The 20782-nt window shown below is 33.2% G+C and overlaps 1 protein-coding gene across 2 annotated transcripts in view; it reads right to left on the minus strand.

The window, feature by feature from the left end:
- Window positions 1–20782, minus strand: part of LOC134539166 (E3 ubiquitin-protein ligase MIB1) — a 1057197-nt gene that overhangs the window by 1014867 nt on the left and 21548 nt on the right. The gene's annotated exons all lie outside the window — the stretch shown is intronic.

A 20782-nucleotide genomic window follows, 5' to 3' on the forward strand; every position in this document is an offset into this window, starting at 1 on the left:
AAATATCGAGAAACTATTAGAACATCAATAAATAATACAACAGAACATTTTGGTGAATTACCGATACTGATATTATTTGACTCAACATCCACATACTTAGTATAGATATTATATCCCCACAGTTATTAATAAATTTTAAATTTTAAATAATTACCCAAAAATTTACTTTAGAAGTTATTTCATCCAGAGTCCATTTTACTCCTTCCCTACTCAATCCGCCTCTGCCTGCACTATTTAACCTCCACGCATAAAAAAATCAGGCGTATTCAATTTCATTTAGATGTTGTACTACGCAAATGAGAAAAAAAAAAGGAGGCGGTGAACGATTACGCGTCGGTGAAGTCAAAGATTCGAAACGGGTATGGGGGGAGGCAGACCGAAATTCTAGGACCCCGAGGGACAGTAAGGGGGGAGTCGAAATTTGGGTGGAAAAGGGGGGGGGGGGAAGGGGAATAAGCCGGTATGGGCCCCCGTGCAAACCAGGGGCAGCTGTGCAAATAATCGGAATTAATAGCGCCATGCTACTTTGCAACTAATTTGTAAACCCCCCTCCGTTAAGTTTGTTGAATCCACACCGTGTATTTGCTTCCTATGAAGGGGAAAAAGGAAGGGGAGGGGGGGGGAGCATTAAGAGCTCCAGGCCTGGAGGTCGGAGGGAGGATGAGGGGAATACAGTGCGATGTACGATCGCCGCGGGAGGCGAAAAGCAGGACAGAGAGAGGGAGAAAGTTGGGGGGGAGATTGGATGAGGAACAGGAGGATGGGGAAGAGAGAGAGAGAGAGAGAGAGAGAGAGAGAGAGAGAGAGAGAGAGAGAGAAGGTCGAGAACTGTAAAGGCCGACCGGACCCGGCCAGCATACACTCGGGCTCACAGAACCTGAGTGCCGCAGGGATTGTAACACAAAAAAACAAAATACATCCCTAGGTCACCCCCACCCCTCTCGGTTCCACCACACGTGTATGTCAGTGTTGAATGAAAGGTTCAAAGATACGTAAAAGCTGTTTTTTTTATAAAACACACAAGCTATTTTTTTTTTTAAAAAAAACCCATTGGTAGAATTTGCTGTAGTAAATACAGATTTGCATCTCGTTTAAGCCAAAATGCTTCCTTAAAAAAATGTTTTATTTTCAGCAATTCGACTAATAAAAGGTGAAATACACTCACAAAGGGAACAAACACATGCAGTATGATTTAATTACTGTGTGTTTAAATAGATTAAATATAATACACTGGTTCCTGTAATTGAGACATTAAACTAAAATATTTTATATCATGTTAAAAAAATTAATACACTAATTCTAACTTAATTGTAATCATACATAAGGCCACACATCACCCTTGACTAATTAACAGGGCTCAAATGAATATTATATAGTACAAAACTAGAATTTAATACAGTGCAATTTGGAATTATTGAAAGAAAAAAAGTATAAATACACAGAATGCATATATTTTCAACCAGTATAATTTACTATTCTGCCATCATTGGAAAGAGAGGGTAGCCAAGATTTTATTTTGTTTTCGGAAGAGCCCAAACTATATGCATGTATTTTAAAGGAAATAAAAAGTTTGAGGGTTGCTAGAACTGGACAATTAGTTTAAATATCTAGTAACTTTGTTTATCATTAACTTACATGTGATAAAGTCTTCTCAAATGAACAAAGTCATAATTTTATTATTAATAAATTACATATAATAATAAATTATTATCACTACTTATTTTTAACTCATTCCCTTAATGGAGCAACGTTGATCAAAAAATAAATACACGAACACAGCAGTGACATAATATACTATATTTAGTTTGAACTTTCAACCACTTCATCACCATACTTTATGGGCACCAGGTGTTGATTAGGATAATTGAGGCTTTATAGTAAGAGTAGAATGTCAGAACTGTATGTCAGAACAGTAAAGAAAGGCAACAGCTAGAAAATGTTAAGCAAATTACAGCAACTGTTGAGTAACAAAAACAATGTGATTCCTGGTTTTGGGAGTTGATATATTTAACTAAAATATGGAATAAACAATCTCTTATAAAATGACAATTTCTGGAATTGCTGGAATATAACCCTCAAGCTCCTTAAGTGACTTGACAATGTTATTCTTTAGTTAGAATTTTAACATAAACTTTAAAGACCAGACCAAGCTACCACCAAGCTCAGGTTAGGAACAAAAACTAGTCTTCACAAAAAAATTATAATGACCTTTAAGCCACCAATTTCTTTTCAGCCATCAGCAGTTTCTTCTAATTAACCATGATGTCAAAAACTTTTGTTTTTCTGTTCACTTTGTGGTCTAATACTATCACAATAAATACTGAGTACCTAATTGATATTTATTTACTTTATCTTTAACAAAAATAGTTCCATATTGTTAGGAGACTAAAAAATTTTTAGGTCAACTAGCATGGTTGTTTTTAAATATTCAAATGCAACCCATTTTTCACCAATGTGCTACATGGTTATTTAAATACAAAATTTCTAATTTGTAAACTTTCTCACATTGTGGATTTCTTTTTTTGTTCTTTGGCTACCAAAATAAATAAATGAAGAAATTTAATGATTGCACCATCAACATCAACTGTTTCCAGCCTGTGGCTGGTTCAGCAAAGTAAAATACCACTTATCTTACTCTGTCCTCCAACCATTTCTCATTCTTCACTTTATTCCAATCTTCTCCTCTCTCCTGCACTCCTTCAACTATCTGCCCCTCCCATCTCCTCCTTGGTCTTACTTGGGGTCTTCTTCGTTTGTACTTCAACGTCATCTTTTCCTAGGCAGCCACTCTTTTACCACTCTCTGGACATGGCTATACCATCTCATTCTCGATTTTTCAATGATATTATTCAAGCCGCAGGAGTATGCACCAGTGGTTTTCAGACGTTTTGAAGTAGGGGTGGTTTTAAAATCGTGCAAAAAATTGTAAGTGAACCATATACAAAATTTCGAGAATTAAATAATAATAATAATAAATAAGTCAAATATCTCAAAAATATGTGATAAAAAAATGAAACATACCTTAAGTTTATTTACGCTTGTGTTTACGAATTAAATTTTCATAGTGATTTCTTCAATGTCAGGGCATATTTTCTTCTGAATGGTAAAATAAAGTAACTATATTTGTTTCTATATCTGGACACACATTTCTCCGGAATACCGCCACACTTTGAAAACCAATGGTCTATACTGGATTCACAGAAATTTTATCTATAAATGAATCCCCGTGAAGGAAGTTGAAGACGGTGGTCGCTGGTCATCCTACTGACATGCTAGACAATACCACCGTGTGTGCTTGTATCTCCCACAACCATTGGCGTAGCTGTGTTCATAAAGTTGGGGGGGGGGGGGGGGGACAAATAATGATTTTGATGTCATGTAAACCCATTCTCCTCATACTAAGATGGGGGGGGGGGGTCTGGGGGTCCTCCACGGGAAAATTTTGATTTTAAAAGTGCAAAATAGCACTTTTTAAGCAGTTTTTGTATCTAACCATTGGATACATCGATGTTAAAATTATTATTGTTTCCTTAAGATAAAATTTGATGAGTGAAGAAATTACAAATAAAGTTGGGTAGAATAATATTATAAAATAAAAATATCACAGTCTAGAAAGTTGGGGGGGACAGTCCCCTCCACCCAAAAAGTTCAGGGGGACACGTCCCCCCTGTCCCCCCCCCCCCCCCGGTTCCTACGCCCCTGCCCACAACACACTAATACGTTGCTAATCTGTGACTGCCTTTTTTTGTTGGTGGTGTCTGGTATGAGCGGCTCCTTGCGTAACAGGACGATGCTCCGTCGGCCAGCTACACGTGAACCATCACCAGCAATACGCATGCGTCTCGTCCTGTGGTTGAAATGGCCGGAAGTAGGCAAGAATACCCAACACAGGACCCCGCTTATTCTTTCCACTACACGGCTGTAAATAAAGGTACCTCAGATTAACATACGTGGAAATGTATGTAGTTTTCACCCTCCTGTCTGCTCAGCACTTGGATGATGGAAACACACCCCAGGTCCCGAAATGCCACAATAATTGTTCTCAGGAGGCCTGCTGAGTCTCTCCGTCACGTCTTTATTTGTGTGCATAGTTTTTTTTCCCCTGCTGTGTTCATGAACTCTGTCTTCAGCGTGCCATCCAGAGCTGTTTACGTGTTGACGTTAACCTTTCCTCCAATTTTCCATCCATTTCATTATCCGTTTAGAAGGTTTTTGTGTTGGTGTATGTCTGTTCTTTATTTCTGACTTAATTCCTTCTTTTGAATTCCCCTTATTTTTGAAGCAATAGCTAATATAGGATTGCATTATGTAGATATTTATATATGTATTTTATACATATATAATCTTGGTTTATCTGGAGTAGCGTAGGGTTCATAGTAACTCACCTAATTGACAACACAGCAACGATTTCCATGATAAATTCAATGGATTCTTCAGAAGGGTATCTCATGGCTGAATCTATGTTATTATTCAATACAATCTCTGTCACGAACTTTGTATACCATGTACACTGATGATGCAGTAAAACATTTAGTAGAACCTTATTAACTTTCCCCTTAATCCCCTTCTTCCACTTGGGTTTTCCAATTATTTGGCAAGATATTTTTTTTGGTCAGATGTGATTTATTTGAAATCTTGTAGGATGAAACATGTAAAAATCACAATTATATTAGTAACCTCAAACAGATGACAAAATCTCCATCACTTTTCACTTGCCAATCTTAACCATATTTGATGGTTATACAGCATGAGAGATTTAATAGCAATTGTTTTTTTTTTCTTATGATTATCAGACGATATGTTTAAAGAGCTCTTTACAAAACATCCGTCTCCAAAAGACCTTGCATTGTCACCAATAGTTTTGATTGTATATGATGGTTTGTATTTAAAAAAATATATTATAATAAGCCTTGATTGAAACCTCCATATTGAACTATTTTTTATGGCATTATTTCAGTTTTCACATCATTTTCTATGATTCTTTGTCAATTTTTTCACCGAACATTTACTGGTACTAAAAATTATGTGCAGACTATAAAAAACAGGAGTAGATTCATAACTAAAATTTAATATCATACAGATGGTCATGCCACAGGTGTTAATTTTGTCAATGTGTACAGCTCTATAGCCCCAATGTACAAATATTTCATCCTAGAAATATCAAAACAAGCAAATCCAAAAAAAAAAAAATTAAATGTGATCAGATTTAATTTTCATGTGTTTCAAGACCTTCAAAACCATTAATGGTATTGTCTTCACTTAAATAATAATTAAAACAAATATTATTCTTAAATAACAGTAGAATTTAACTCCTTTCCCAATTTATATCCATAACTCTTTCATAACAACAATTTCTGCCCCTCCTCCCTTTATATATGTGTGTGTGTGTGTTTGTGCAGTAATGATTCTTTTTTTTCTTTTCTTTTTTTAGTACAGTATTTAAAATATTCATCAAAAAAACCTTATTGTAAATTTCAATGCTTGCAATAAATGTTATCCTAGTCAATTTTGTCTCAATAATTTTACATTTACATCATAAAAAAAGTTTTTCACAAAAAAAAAAGATAAAACAAATATGCAATTTAAACAGCAATATATTAAAATATATTTAGAATTTTGAATAAAAATGCTTATAGACTGTTAAATTTAATAATTTCTAACTAATATTTATTTACAATTTATATATACTACACTAAAACTGTAGAACCGTTGTGTCTGTGCACTGAAAATATTTGGCAAACACTGATTGCGGATGATGTAGGGATATAACAGAGTACAATAAGACTATGTATTTTTACAAACCTGTGCCTGTTTGTCTGTTTGAACATGCTAATCTCCAACTACGTACTAGAAAATTTTTCATGAGGTTTTCACAGGAACCATGAGTGAGGAGGGACCCAAAAAAAAAACCTTACTCTCTCACTACATGGGGTTAGTAGATACCTTCACTAAACAGCTGCCCAGACGGCATTAGTTTATACGTTAATGTTTGATTGTAGTGTGTTTTTATTACTGTCCTCGTCTTCCGCCTGCGAAGTCGTTATGGCAGATTTAAAAGAAAAAAGAGTGTGTTTGAAAATTTTGTTTTCTGCTTGAAAAATCGGCAAAGGAAGCTTACCAAATGCTTCAACAGGCTTTAAAGGAGGATGATATCAGTCACACACAAGTTTTCGAGAGGTTTGGGCACTTTAAATGTGGTGAGATGAGTGTTTAAGACCCTGCTTGTTCTGGGCACCCTTCAACATCTCGAAACAAGGAAAACATTGAAAAAATCCGCCGAAAAATCCACGAGGATAGTCGTTCCTCAATCAATGAAATTTCAGAAGAGACAGGAGTAAGTTGGAGCTCGTGCCAACTGATTTTGACTGACTATTTGCCAATGAGACGTGTTAAAGCTAAATTTTTTCCTCACATTCTCAAACACAATTTTAAAAAAAACATTTGATTGAATCTGAGCCAGGAAATGAAAAAAGAGATTGAATGTAATCCGAACTTTTTGACCAAAGTCATTGTTTGTGTTACGAGTATGGCCCAGAAACCAAGCAAGTGTCAAGCCAGTGGAAGACTCCCAACTCCCCCAGACCAAAAAAAGCAAGACAAGTGAGGTCGAATGTTAAGACGCTGATCATTGTCTTTTGTGATGTTCATGGAATTTTACACCGGGAATTTGTTCCCCCTGGCCAGACTGTTAACCAGCACTTTTATTGGATAGTTTTAAGACGTTTGTGAGAGGATGTGCGGAGGAAACGCCCGGAACTTTGGCGATGAGGTGACTGGTTCCTTCATCACGACAATGCCCCCGCACACAAGGCCTTACGAGTGAACCGCTATTTGGCCTCTCAGGGGTGGTCTGTCATTCACCACCCTCCGTGTTCGCCAGACCTAGCCCTGTGCGACTTTTTCCTGTTTTCCAGAATGAATAAACATCTAAAAGGTAAGCAGTAAAAACAGCTTCGCTAAGGGCACTGGAGGATATCAAAGTTAAAGAGTTCCAGTCATGCTTCAAACAGTGAGAAAAAAAGATCTGACAAGTGCATGACATAATGGAGAATACTTTGAATGTGACTAAAGGAATTTTGTAAAAAAAAAAAAAAAAAAAAAAAAAAAAAAAAACATTTTTTATGACAAAAAGTGTATCTTAATTTAAAGTTTTAGGAGTCTTCTCAGCTTAGTACAGTTTGTACAAAAGTCATAAGATGGAGCTTCATTAGTTGATTTTTAAAAGGCACTCACAGAAGTTTTTGGATATTGACCTCAGTGACACAATCATCACAGTGTAGTATACCAAAGAACCAATAGATAGTGCTGTTATTTTTTTTTACCTCTGTGACAGAAGTATTTTCATAATTTCCATCAGTGACAGAATTAAGTGAATTCACAAATACAAAATAAAATTGAATTTAGTTGGTTAGGATATACAGATTCACTGATTTCGCTTTGTGTTTTGGATTATAAAAACTTAACGAAATTGCTTTGCTCCTTTCGATAGGTTTTATTTATGTTTGACTTCACTGCTAGGAGAAACGAATTTATTGAGTTTGATTTGTGAACTACTTATTATATTTTGATAAGGAGTTTGTAATTTTTGAAGTTAGAAACATGGAATTTGGTGTTTAGGCATCAGTTTATAAATAAACATCAGTTGTATCAGCATATTTGGAAACATGAGGATGGGAAATCCCATCGGGCAAATGGCTGTTATGAAACTAAAATGAAAATGAAACTCTCTAAATTGCAAACTTCTAGTGATAACTGTACTGAAACAAACTTATACTACAAAATGAATATTGGTGAAACTGTCATGGAATATCTTAAATTTGATTTGCTGTTTAATTTGAACAAAAAATACTCTTAGTTTCTAAAAAAAAAACTTACTATCTGAACATAATAGATATTTATAAAGCCAGCAATTTTAAGTAGCCTGAGGAGTCCACTTCTTACAAGTGCAGAACTAGAGAACTGGGGATGACGCTACATGGAAGATAAAAATATTCCAAAGGGGATCTGATATTTTCCCTACAAGTTGTGCGCAACAAGACAAATAATAATGGCAAAGAAAGAAATACACCAAAGGTAAATGTTAAATAAAACATGTATGCAATTATATTAATAAAAATGCCTTCTGACTGTTTTAAATAGCACAAAGATTAAAAAATAAATTTACAAAAAATTCTCTGTGTGTGTAACTGATGTGAAAAAAGGTATAATAATCACCTGAGAATTGGTTGGATGTGTTTCAAAAACCAATGTATCAATTGTTACTCAAATAAGAATAAAAAAATTGAATATATATGTGTGTGTGTGTCTTTTTCAACATATTTATAATTACTGTCATTTGTAAGCTCTTGATAATCAACAAGCCAAAATTTTTAAAGATATGACTCACAGACAAACAGCAGGTCAAAATAACTTAAGGTCACAGAGGAGAAATATCCTTGAATTGAAAACAAATAAAAATCAGTGAAAAAACTAAAATGGACAATAATGTCATGGGATTTATGAACAAGTATTTTTTTAAAGTGTAAGTCTGAAGGTAAAGTACTCACAAGCCATAGTAACAACTTAATTTGAACATTCTGGTAGCGTTCGTCTAGAATGAAACATCAAACAACAAAACTACATGAAACGAACATCCAGGAACATGTCAGAAATATAAATATGATTTTTTTTTTCTTTTCTCATAATACATAAATATTCTCTTCTGTTATCTCTTCCTCAAAAATTCTGAACATCCTCTCTCGGGCGTGAACTCATTCAGGGCATATCTTCTTTGCCATCATTCTAGCTCTCTCGCGCAGTGGACTATGAAGCAGGAGAACGCTCTATCCCCATCGTTCTCTTGGGCTTATTCCTGACCTCTGCCTAGGTAGACTGTATTAAGCTTTCACCCATTCCACCTCAACAGCCATGCAGGTATTCTCGTCCAAACTTCCTGCAACAGCGCAGACAACTAAGTTAAGCTAGCTGCGCTCGTTCGCACAGGCGGGACATAACAAGATTTCCCTCAGCATTGAAATTATTCTTTCAGAGATTACTTGTACGGGGCTGTCTTGTTACTGGTAATGAATATGTTGTTTTCTTACATCAAAATTACACAACCTGAGAAACATCCCTAATCCTTACTGCCAAAGATTAAGTACAACTATTCTGTATCTACATTTTCCCCTTCCGTACAATCAGCCATTTAACGTCAAAGAATAAAAGTGACGAAAATGCCAACCTTACTTTTTATGAAATTCTAATTCCGGTCACCCTAAACTGGTCCAAATTTGGAAATGTGACTGTGCAACAAATTCTTGTCATGTGTGGATCAAACTACAAGTTCCAGCTGGTAAACACTTTGTATTTCTGTATATCGTCCATTTAAAATTGGTGATTAATTCAGTATATTTCGTGCTATACGGCACTGCGCAGAACATGAACAGACTATATTCCAGAAATTCCATGTTAAATTTTTACACCTTTAGTGTTTCTAACTAAATTTACCAATTTTAACTAAACAGCTTGTTCAAAGCCTATATTTCACAAATAGTTAATTAATAAAACAAAATAAGTACAATTATCATTAAATGTCTTGGTGATTGCTTCGCCCTCCCTTACAGTAACAACTTTTCATAAAAACTGCAAACACTGGCCCACATTTTAAATTCTACTCAAATATTGAATATAAATAAATTAATTTGACACAAGCTTATGTTTATACAAAATGTATTATTAGGGACAACATTTTATGGTTTTATTTTCAGGTCAGTTTGGTTTTTAAAACCTGAGATTTCAGTGTTATTTTTTGTTATTTTTATAAATAATCTTTATTCATAAACATAGTGTACTATGCAACAAATATGTGAGACAAATAAAGTTCAACATTTTTGCATCTGTTTAGTTCCTTAATTTTGGCACCGAATTAATGCAAAAATAAATAACATAATTAAATTACCATAGTAAAAGATACAATCTTAGTTATTTGAGTTAAGTTTTTGTCAATTTGCTGATTGGTTTCATGTTTTAGTTACATTTGGTGCTAAATGAAGTATAAACTTTAATTTTGGTGTTATTCGTTGTATTGAATTGCTGTGCTGTGTAATTTTGGTTTTATCGCACTTCACCATATAATCTTGTCCCAAATAACATACACATTATCAATAATATAAGCAAGCATACTTGTTTATGATGTAAATTAATGACTGGGAATATAAATATGTTTGAGTGACTTTTATAATGTTTTTTTATCACCTTGGATGGTGAAACTTGTATTAAAAATCCATAATTTACAGAAGACAAATAAAATTATGAAAAACAGAATGTCCCTGATTAACATTAAGAGCATCACCACGTTTAAAATTAGCCTATCAGGCATACAAGTAATAAAAATTTTAAGTGTTTTGAGAAATGTCAAACTCATTACATAAAATACAGGATGACCCGAAACGAATGTTCCAGTTTTAAAGGTATATTATAATAGTTTAATTTAGAATATTTAAACCCAATTATACATCAAATTAAAGGATACTAACCTAGTTTTTACTATGAATGTTCAATGTGTGCACCTTTAATTATACAGCACACATCCAACCTAAAGTTTAATTCTTCCCACCCACACTTTGGTTAACTTGTCCGGAGTAATGGAAGCAATAGCCTCTTCAATTCAATGTCTCAACTCTGGAAAATCATCAGGTAGCAGCGTAACGTAGACACAATATTTTATAAAGCACCAAAGGAAAAAACTGCATGAGGTTATGTCAGGCAACCATGGAGCCCAGCGAAAAAGAGCCCTGTTGCCTCGACCATTATGACCAATCCAACGGTCAGGGACTTTGACGTTCAAACAAACTCCATATTATTGCCACGCACTTTGAACTGAAATTACAGATTCACTCTAAGCAAATTGCAGAACACAAAACGCTTTACACATTGGAGTCATCAGTTTGCGCAGGTGGCGCTGCGAGTGAGAAAACAACGAAGCAATACTCGCTCATGCACTTATCTCAAAATATTTGAGTTATTCTTTAATTGTGACCTTGAACCAAAACTCAACAACACTTACAGTTGATACTATTAAAAATTATAACCGGGATATTGCTTTATGGACATACTTTATATTCTGGAAAAAAACATATGTGGCTAGTGATAGGGTAGTATGCATTAACTAACTTTGCCTTTAAGTGCATTTTCACGAGATTTAAAATTAGAACGGTATAATCAAAAGATTAATTTGATTAAAGACTGTATCATAATCCAGTGGATTTTATACTAACCAAAAAAAAATTGATAAGTATAATTTTGTAATATGATAAAATTCTACTTGACAATAATACTATTATCATATTGTTAATTTTTCACATAAAATCAATAAAAAAATAATGGGTAGTGAATTCGAATGTATCTAATGTAAAGCAAGTGGAAGCATTCATAAAACTTAACACCAACCACCCAATATATATTTTGATCTCATGAAATTTAAAACAAAATAAAGAATAAATTAGGAAATGCTCTCCAAGTATACTTTTATGAAATGGTTATGTCTAAAGATTTTTTTATTCAAGCTGCTACGAAAATGTTTACTGTAAATTTTAAGATCCCCTAAATTCCCAGCAAGAATGTTAGGTTTTCACAAGTCACCTAATCTTCAATCAAAATAAAAATACAAAACCAAAACAATAAGTAATTATGATCTATGTCCAAGTTAATAAACAATAAGGGGCTCATTATTAAAACAAAAAGTTTCACGCAAAGGTTTGTTTGAATTTTTATTTATTCCTCACAAACCTAATTTAAATTCAAATATCCTAAAGCCAGCATTAAGATACAGGTAAAATCTTGAATGTTCTTTAAAAACTCAATGTTTAACTGTCAATAAATTTGTCACATATGTAACCATATTCTTAAGAACCTTATAAATAACTTACTCTTTTTTATTACACACTAGAAATCATAGTTGTCACTCAACATTTACGAATATTTAAAAAATTACCAAGTGGTTCTACAAGTCATTAAAATTTTTAATTTATAATTCTATATTTTTGAAAGTAAGTTATAAAGGAATAAAAAAATTCATACTGAAGGGAAGGTTGCCATATTAAAAAGTTAATAATAATTAGTAATTATGGACCTGGTTGACAAAGAATAAAATTTTTACATTCCATGAAAACAGTTTTCTGGATAAATATGTTTTGAATATAAATAAGAATTTGAATGTGCATTCACTCAAAGATAGTCAAAACCAGTTTCCACCAGTAGTTGCTTCTGTGGAAAAACCTTTTGTGTCTGTTTCCCAGAAAAGTAACAAAACTACCATTGTATTATTTACACAGACACAGACTCACTATCCATGATGTTTCACTTTTCTACTAATTTCACTTCCGTGTTAAGAGCTAAAAAAAATTATGCAAATCCAAGCATCACACCCAAATACCTTTGCCATTCCAAATGTCTCAGTTTCACATAAAAGTCTTACTTCAGTACTCACAATGTTGAGATGTACCAATATTTTAAAAAAAAATTAAAAACCCTCAAAGAGTTTTTCCTAAAATTTTCCTAGATAAGGCAGGGTCCTCTCAAACACCATGATGATATTTTTCAGTTTCTAGTCATTATGAATAGTTAAAAGCTATTTCTGTAAAATTTCACACTGTACCTCTAAGGCATTTGTTGTTCTTTCACAAATATTATCAACAGATATTTACTAAGTGTGATATAATTGCTGTAAATAAAAAGTTGCACAAGTGATAGCAGTTACAAACACTTGTGTGAGATTTCACATCTAGTAAAGATCTATTTAAAATATTTGTGACTAAACAAATGCACGAGAGATATACCTATTGTTAAATTTAAAAAAAAAAATAGCCCTTAAATAATATAGATGCCAAGAAAATGAAAGAAAAAATCAACAAGGCATATGAGACCCAATCTTAAAGCACATTCGTATTTGTGCAAATACTAGTTTTTGATGTGAAGCGACTATCAAACCAAATGTTTCAAATATTCGCGAAGTTGAGTCGAATCGCAAATATTGTTCTCAGCAAGGCTGTATTGCACTAATTTAATAAAATACTGGATTGACGTAAAAATATATTTTAATGTTTCTAATGTTTTAACTGATTAAGTGATAAGCCATTTTGGTCCTATACATAACACTATTCAATAAAAATTATAAACTAATGAATGATGCATACACAATATTGAGCATTCACTAAAGCAAACCTAAGTGCCACTTTGATTTTAAGTAACTAACGTTATTCATCCAAAACATACAACACAAAAACAACTCATTATTTTCATGAGCAAATCTTAGGCTTCCATGTTTTAAAGCTTCGCAAAAAATGCCTAGCTTCACATCAGATGCGAAGCTTTGCATCTCAATTGAAGCTTCATATAAAATGAAAAGCAAATTTCCTTGCAAAGTCAATTCAAATATTAAAAAGAGCTTCAATTGATTCACTTAGTCGAAGCTTCGCATAGGCCGAGTTCTTATTCACCCAGTTGGTTATTTCTACTTCTTGTCGTTACTTCTAATCAAGGGATTTTCCTGTAAATTTATCTCAATATGTGGTTCTTTTGCATTTGATGTCAGGTCACAAACTCTGTAAAAAGATACTATATTTACTAAACGTTACCTGCCAACTGTAAAAGGTCCTTCAAGTTATAACTGTGATCACTGCTATGAGATAATATTTAGTAGGTATCTGTTGAGAAAATTCGAGATCAAACATGAAAAGCAAGAGCACTATCAAGATAAATTTATACTGGAAAACCCTTAAATAACCACAATGACAATAAAATGAACTAACCAAGTCAGTGGGTGAGACAGCCTTAAGTTAACATTGTAAATGTTTTACACATAAGCAATCAACACATCACTAATTTAGAAGTGCAATTATTTTTGCTGGTACAACTTTATGAAGGAATTATCCTGTATTCGTTTCTGAGGGATTACTGCACCTTTCATTAAATAAAAAAATGTTACACGAATGATTGTACTTTAACGTTTTATTCTGGTTAATGGTTTTTGACCCTCCAGCAAAGTCTTTTAGGAAGGTTCCACAAATACAGACTAGATAAAAACAGGGGGGCGGGGGGGGGGGGGGGGGGGGGGGAATTTTAATATAAATATATTGAACAGAATAATGCTCAGTAATAACTCCTAATTAAGAAGCTTCATACATTAAAATTAAATTTTTGAAAAATTGAATCAATGGTACCAATTCTAGAACTCCCAAGTTCAATATAAACCAGAACATAACACACTGAATTTAATACACCACGCAACTTAAAGATGGATTTTAATTTAAAATTATTCATGAATGTAAGTTTAAAATAAAATTAATGAAAAACTCAAATAGAATATGGCCTTGCATATTTGAATTCAAGTTTTTACAAAACCTTATAAATTACCTACATCCAAGTTATAATACTAACCAGTTTGTTGGATAAAAAATATAAGGTTGTTTAACTCTTGGGTACACAATTACAGATATTGCATTAAAGAATGGTTATAACAAACATAATATGATGATGAAATGGAACTATTTGAATTTTTAAATAAAATAAATACCTAATACTGATTTCTTTAATTCAGTGTAGGATGGGGAAAACAACTAAGAAAATACATAACATTAAAATTAAAAATTAATTTAATTTAATCCAAAATGATGGTATGTAACCTTTTAGGTAATTTCTGAAACTTTGGTGCATGTTATTGTAAATGCTTTTCAAGAGTAACACGGTACAAACTTCTTTTCAAAACACTGATGTACTTAATGAAAATTGTATTTTAGAAGAAGCCAGTAAATGTATAAAATTACTGTATGTGCAACTTATCTAAAGCACATTATATATTATTTTGGGAGAGTTAGGTATGCTTGTACTCAATGGAAAAAAAAGTGTGAGTGTGTGTGTGTACACACACCTCTATTAAATATTTTTTGTTAATTAGATATAAAATAGCAAAATAGGTAATTAAAATAATTCTGCAATATGTAGTTTGGTTTTAATACCAAGGATGGGCCAATCAAATCCTCAAATACCATCAAATCCTTAGTATTCGAAGCATTCAATATTCAAGAAAAAATATTTTAAGAAAAATATTAGAGGAAATAAAATAAGTTAAAAAATTCAACCTTAGAAGTTTACTAATTTAATTTTTTTTCTTAGCCTAAACAATTAACATTTCCAAAGATATTGTACCTTCAACTTGTAATTAAAAAATAAAATTACAATATATAATGATTCTAGAAACTTAGTTTTAAAAGGATTGAATTCAACACCATAGTTAATATGCAAGAAACTTAATATATTATTTTATTTTTGACTCTTGAGACCAAGATTCAGATTTGAGGTACTCTTTGGAATTAGAATTCAAGAAAATTGGGATTTGAGCCATCACTAGTTAATGAGAACCTTGTTATTACAAAGCGCTTTTAGGATTGTATGAATGGTTAGAGACAAGATTTTATGGTGTGAAAAATAAACAACTTCATTTAGAAATGTGGATTTTGTCTTTATCGTCATTAAAAATTAAAACACATTAATAATAACTAATAAATACATGTCAGCATAATTACATTCATCAACTGCTTCAACAATTCATGGTACGACACTTCAAATGTGTTCATTAAACAATACTACTACATATATTGATGAGAGTAAGTTAAACAAAAATCTGCAACTAAAACTTTCCATAATAAATAATAATAATAATAATAATAATAATAATAATGCAATGTTAAAAGCTGTTTCTCTCTAGGCCTTTAACCATGACTGTATGGTATATCAGCTATAGATGCTTTTATTTACTTTAGGTACTTTGAAGAAAAAAATCATTGATAGAAACTAGATAATGTTTTTTCCTTGTACTTACCATAACATTTTAGGTATTTAAATAAAAACCTAAACTAAGGATTTATGAAATCAATTGTATATTTTAATAGCTAGAATGAGGTAATGGAGGTGAATTTTGCTTCTTTTTGGTGTTATGCGGGTGTTATTGGCTTCCATTTCGGTGTTTGGTGGTGTTGATTTATTTAGTTTACAGTATAACCTCGCATATCCGACCATGACAGGACCAGGCCATGGTTGGAACGGCCAAAAGGTCGGATATCGGGAGGTGCAAAAAAAAACGACTTTCTCAGATAGAAAAACAGCTATATCGAACTGTAATACAACTTTATCGTAAAGTATGTACTTATAAAAATGTTGCTGTATATATTTCAAACATTTACTGTTTTAAATGAAATGAGATCAATAAAATCTAAGCATACCTTATTTAAAGAATTCAGTAATGGACTTTTGTTTTAATTTTGTCAATCTTGACTTTGCAGAAGTGTCCCTCCACTTTTTTGCCCACAATACGTCCATTGGGTTTGCATTTATATGTTGCTCAATGTATTTCAGCGCAACTTCGAAGGCGTCCTTAGCAGCAGAATGACTCACTACGTTGTCACCGGTGGTTTCGTCTTCATCCGAGTCGATATCTTCTTCCACGGCTTTGTTCTGCACAACAGCGATAATTTCATCGTCATTTAGTTCTTCATTGGTGGCTTCCGAAACATCAGCTTCAACAAACCACTCTTCTACATCATTCATCTGGAGATCATGCTGAAACACTTGTAAATTTTGTAATACTTCTGTGTTGTCTGTCTCAACTTGTGCTTCTGTCTCAGGTTCTTCTTGTTTCAATGATGGCCAAATCTTTTTCCAAGCCTTCTGAAGGGTAGTTTGATTAATTTCGTCCCAGGCTGCAGCAACGGTGTAGATTGCGTCTTTTATGTTGAAACTTTTCATCGCCTCAAAAAGGTTACCTCCTTCTTCTGTTTTGTCCAGCAGAGAGCCGACATATTTTCTTCTGTATCTTCTCTTTAACAACTCGATGACGCCCTGATCCATAGGTTGTATTAAGGTGTAACATGGGGCGGTAAAAATAAAGCCTTGATGTTTCCTTTATTTAATTCACATTCAGAGGGGTGACTAGGAGCGTTATCTAACAGCAAAACAGCAAGAGCAGGTAAGTTTTTAGACTTTAAATGTTTTTTTACTGCGGGGACAAATTCGCCAAAAAACCACTCCTTAAATAAATCGCCATTCATCCAAGCAGATAATTGATTCCGATAGAAAACTGGAAGTGTTGCCATGTTTAGATTTTTGAATGCTCTTGGTTTCTTAGATTTTCCTATGACGAACAGCGGCATTTTGTGGCTTCCCGTGGCATTGCTACAAGTTGCAATTGTGAGCCTGTCTTTAGCCAGCTTTGTTCCTAACACAGGTTCATTTTTAGCAGCTAGAGTGGTTTTTGGAAGCATTTTGTAATTTAGGCCTGTTTCATCTACATTGTACACTTGTTCAGGTACAAGTTTCTGTTCTGTGACCAACTTCTCAAATGTTGCTACAAATTCTGTAGCAGCATTATCATCAGCTGAGAGTTTTCCCCCCGCAATAATAAGATGTCGTATGCCATGACGCAACTTCCATTTATGTAGCCACCCTTCGCTAGCGCTAAATTTTTCTAGATCACCTCCCAGCTTTTCATGCAATTTTATGGCTTTTTCCTTTACGATGGGGCCTGACAATGGTATTCCCTTGCGCCTTTCCTGACAAAACCAAACCCATAATGCTTCATCGACAAGTTCAAGTTTTTTTGTTTTTTCAACATTTTTCTACTTTTTAAGGCATCTTCTGTCTCAACTGTTGTTGAGTACGTTTCCAGATCTTTACAGGTTTTTTTCCAATCTTTTATCGTAGTCACCCCTACACCCAACTCAGAAGCTAATTTAATAACAGACTCTCCATGGTCCAATTGTTGTAAAATCTCAAGTTTTTGTTGCAGAGAAACACAAACATGTTTACGTTTTTGAGTTGCCATTGTCACACACGTAAAGCACTACGTATTGCACACTTTAAATTCTGTAGTCGTGAATAAATAATGGGGAAAAACACAAACAGTATTGACGTTAACAAACACAGAACTGTACAAGATTATAGTCAGAGCACATTACACATCAAGATTCACGGCTGAACTGACAGTTTTTGATACGAAAACAAAGCATATCGTAGATGAGTCACTCCTTCAAGCCTAACAGGCTCACCAACCGGAAGCGCGTGTGAATCACCGACAGTCGGACACTAGGTCGGATATCGGGAGGAGTCGGTTGTGGGAAGGTCGGATATGCGAGGTTCTACTGTACTTTATTTCCTCCAATATTTTTCTTCTCCCCCCCCCCCCCCCCCCAGAATATTGAATCCTTCAAGTACTAAGGATTTTATGGTATTAGAAGATTTAAAGGACTTGATTGACCTGTTGGCCAAGGTGAACCGCTTGAATCCACCCAAAAAATTCTGAATGTAGCAGCTCGATTGGTGATGGATAACAAGAATGTGTGGAACTATAATACATGTATTGCCTAATTAAAGACCTTTCAGTGTGTCTCTGCTCTACTTGGCAGACCTCACTAAGTCGTCCACAACTTATGAAAAGAATCTTGCGGCAGGGTTGGAGTTAGGCTTCTGCGAATATAATTTTTTTTTTTCATTCGAATAGAATTTCAAATAGAAAATCACAATATTCACGACAATTGAATATTTTTCGTATCAAATTTTTATACAGATAATTTTTTTTTTCCACACTTCACACACACAAGTGTACAAGAAAAATTGATCCAAAATACTGTAAAATAAAAAAGGAATTTTCATGGAACCATAACAAAGATGTTTGAAATGTAGGAAAATAAAACTGGCATACAGGAGAATATAAAATATATAAAATTGAATGTTATTTATAATCTTAAATTATAATCACCGATTTGTTAAATACATATAGAATAATTTGTAAATGTTACAGAAAATATTTTTAATTTATCAATAAATCATCTTAGCCTCAAAACATTACTTCTTTTTTAATTCAATAACTTTTTTTATGAATGATTCCCACATGGTGTAAGGATATCTACTGGTAACAAATAATTAAATACAAATATACAATTTAAAATGAAGAATCGAATACCAAATTATTCATGAATGTAGACCTCTGGGCCCTGTTGCATAAAATATACAAGTCTACAATTTACAAGTAAATAACTTGTAGCTTCTGAAAATTCCTATAATTCTGTTTCATAAAAGTACAAGTTACAAGCTACAAACTACAAGTGTTTTTAACAATTTACAAGTGTTTTCTACATGTGAAAAATTTATAGCATTTCATAAACCAAATTTCACAAGTAAATACTTGTAGCAAATCCCTAAGTTTCTACAAGCATTCTGAGTTTTGTAAATCTTACTTCGAGTTGAAAGTAGAGGTCAAAAACCTTTCTGCTGAATGTGAATCTCTTTTGAATTAGTACTTTTGTTAGTACAAACAATGGACATTGTTTTTACTGACTCAGATGAAGAAATAGAAGTTGAGGTTAGAAGGCAAAGGACTTTCAAGGAGAGAATAAATATGAACTTTGTCACATACTATGAATACAATGAATGTTTTAGGATGAGTTCACAAAAATTAGAAGAACTTCTGCAAGAAATTGGTCATTTATTGCAGCATCCCACAAAAAGAAACAAAGCATTAACTTTTTATACATTAATTAAACTAACCTGGCCCAGCTAACCTAAAAAGGCAAACCACAATTTACTAAAATTTATTTCCACAAAGTTTCAACAATTTATATACTGTAAAAACCAACTCAACCTAACTTAATTGGGGTAGGGAATTTGTTTAACAAAACTAACCTAACCTAGATGAGCATTGACCAACGTAAGCTAAACTAACATAAACTAATTTATTTACCTAATGTACCTCCCACATATAAAAACATATTTCACTAACAAATCATCCATTTAAGCTTAACAGTTCCATCATTCTGCATGAGTAACTTATATCCACAATTACCGTCCTATGTTGTGTGCGAGGTATGCTAGGTTTAAAAAAAGAAGTTGGTTAGGTTAGGTTTGTTTAAAAAGTCCTTTCCTGAGATGTTTGATTAGGTTGTGTTTTGACAATTTTAAAGTGTTTAAATTTTGGTTAAATAGTTTGCAATACATTATGTTTTGCCAAAGGTTATTTTGGGTTAGTTAAATCCAAAAGTAGTGATTCAACATTAACCAATAATAGTATCAAAAATTTAATTATATAATTAAAATTTTTTATTATATAATGTTGTACTTGCAGATTCCTTTTTCCATTTTTTAGAGATTTGTGTTATTGAAGTATGACAATCATCGTCACACTATTCATCTCCTTGAGCAGTAAAATGTTTTTCCTCTGATACATTTGTTAATGCATTGCTCATGTTTCAGGTACAGAGGTACACCCAAACTTGTTATAGTTGGTGAGTCTTTCCCAATTATGTCAAGAACAATGTTGTCAATGTCATTGTACTTGGCATGTGTTCCACCTGCTGCCCCAGTTTGTTTCGCATTATCTACTTTGTTCTGGAAATAAAATATTTTAAACAAATGATAGTACTTAATTTAAATCTCTTCAGTTTTCAGTTCAATATATAAATATGGCAAGAATTTACTGTAACTCACTATAGTTGCTCGTCTCAAATTTGGCCAAAACGAGTCTCTCAAATATTCCCAACCCTTTTCTTTTTATTACTGCTCCAATACTAACCGCAAAATCAAACATTTGCTTCCACGCATCACTTTTATCCTTCTTTGTCAAAGTATCACTAAACTGTCCGTACAAGGTATCCTTGTTCTCTTTAATTTTTTGCAGTCCTGCCGATTTCAAATCTTTGCTACTCGTGCACTCTCCATTTTTCATGTAAACAACTTGTGAAATAAAACAGGTGGCTTG

Source organism: Bacillus rossius, chromosome 14 (genome assembly GCF_032445375.1).
Source record: "Bacillus rossius redtenbacheri isolate Brsri chromosome 14, Brsri_v3, whole genome shotgun sequence".
Lineage (NCBI taxonomy): Eukaryota > Metazoa > Arthropoda > Insecta > Phasmatodea > Bacillidae > Bacillus > Bacillus rossius.